The sequence below is a fragment of the Malus domestica genome, chromosome 16 (assembly GCF_042453785.1).
Source record: "Malus domestica chromosome 16, GDT2T_hap1".
NCBI classification, from domain to species: domain Eukaryota; kingdom Viridiplantae; phylum Streptophyta; class Magnoliopsida; order Rosales; family Rosaceae; genus Malus; species Malus domestica.
The window spans coordinates 35,239,870-35,241,821 of record NC_091676.1 but is presented as its reverse complement, the minus strand read 5'-3'; the positions used below and the strand labels follow the sequence as shown (position 1 = coordinate 35,241,821).

General features: G+C 41.8%; 1 long non-coding RNA gene across 1 annotated transcript; it reads right to left on the bottom strand.

The window, feature by feature from the left end:
• Positions 1 to 657: 657 nt before the first annotated feature.
• Positions 658 to 1,573, bottom strand: LOC139192634 (uncharacterized). Its single transcript, XR_011576851.1, has 2 exons — positions 1,216 to 1,573; positions 658 to 1,112 (listed from the first exon to the last, which is right to left on the bottom strand). It is a non-coding gene; the product is annotated as an uncharacterized lncRNA (long non-coding RNA).
• Between the last annotated feature and the right edge of the window lie 379 nt (positions 1,574 to 1,952).

Sequence of the window (1,952 nt, the reverse complement as noted above, 5' to 3'; positions counted from 1 at the left end):
CATTGGATTAGGCCCATGCACCTCCGTGGTTATTACTACCCTAAAGTATCTTGGTTTTCAACATTTGATACATCAAGTTTTTTCATCCCAGAGTGGTATCCGAAGTCATAATTTTGGGACACTTTCATACATCCGTTAAGGTTGCTGTTAAATCAGCCATTAAATGATAACATGGCGCCCACATGAACAATGATTGGGCACCACGTGTCAATATAGGTCCACATAAATAGTAAAAAAATTAAAAATTAAAAATAATAAAAATATAAAAATAAATAAAAATTTTGGGCCGTCTCTTACCTCACCCCCGACCCTCCCTCCCCTTTCCCTCCCTTCTTTCCTCTGCACCCACCCAACCCTTCTCTCTTCTTCGACTTCCCGCACATCCACCCTTCCCTCTTCGACTCCACCCACCCAACCCTCCTTTCGTCTTCGACTCCCCGCTCTCTAAACGCGACACCCACTACTACAAAAGGGGATATTACTGGCGGTGTTAAAACCGACAAGAAGCCCCAATTACTGTAGGATTTTTGGTAAAAATCCGACATTAAATCATGCAATGTCGGATAGAGGAATCGACACCAATGTTGTCGTCACAAAAAGGGTATTAACGTCGCTTAGCCCCCTTAATCCGCCACCAAGAAGCAAAGTAATATAAAATAAAAAAGAAAAACAGCATCGCTTAAAAGTGACATCGAAGATTGCGTCGGATACAAGTTACATTAAGTACTGACAATGACTGTGGAATGGAACAGACTAGTGTCAATCCTAACTGACACCACCTGATAATGGGATAAATAAAATAACCACTATAATGTCGCCCATAAGCGCACCACCTAATAATTGTTTTTTTTTTCCTCTTTCCATAGCTCTTTCTTTTTCATCCTCTTCTTCACCCTCTCTCAATCTTCACCTTCTTCTCTTCACCGTTTCTAGTAAATCGACGTTGCTTGCGTCTTATTTTGCTTCTATGTGTCACCTTTCCCTTGCCTCCTACATCTTAGATTTCAAAACAAGTATATTTGTTGGTCTCGTTCCTTCTCATTGCCAAGGGTGGTTGTGCTCCGCAATGAATTGCCAATCGACATCTCTTCCATGAAGTACTGCACTGGCGACTTGTCCACAGAAAATACATCTGAGAGAAGAAGCCAAAATAAATATCAAAATTTGAAGAAATTGTACACAGAAATTGCATGAGGGAAAAGCAAAAGGACTCACAATTTGGATCTTCGGCCATGAGCCATTTCTAATCCAATGACTCGACGGTCTGCAATTTTGGGATCGTGTTCCCATTGGGCTCACTCTTTTGCTTACCCACCGAACCGCCCTCCGCCACACTTTCCTCCTTGGCCTCGCCTTCAATACGAGACGACGTCGTTTCCGTTTCTTCCACGACTCCCCTGGCACTCCCAATGACAGTCCTCTGCCTCAACTCGGCGGCCCCTCAAATTCTGAAACTCGGGATCGACGACCTTCATCCTAACGGGCAGGAGCACAGTCTGGGCTCTGTTGAATTTGAAACGACGATTGCTGCTGTTACTGTTGTGGCTACAAGGAAGGAGCTTCTTTGCTGAAGGGGTTGTGTTCTCTTCCTTTATATTTAGAATTTTGTGCGGGAGTAGTGGTGTGAAAATTTCAAATTTCAAAATGTTTGAAATTTTGCAAAAGTTTAGTGACCCGCCTTTTTAATTTTTTTTAACTTAAGTATATATGAATTTGGTAGATAACAAAACGACATCGGGTTTTAAAATATATAAAAATATTATTAGTGATGGCTACAACCGACATCCGGTTTCAAAATATTTAAAAAAAAACTACAATCTATGTCGCTCAAAACCAACGCAGGCTTTAAAATATTTAAAAACAATAATTAGTGTCGACTAGAAGCGACACCTATACTGACACACCCCATCCCGAAGGAGGGCATGCTGGCCGTCACGTGAGAGTGACGTAAC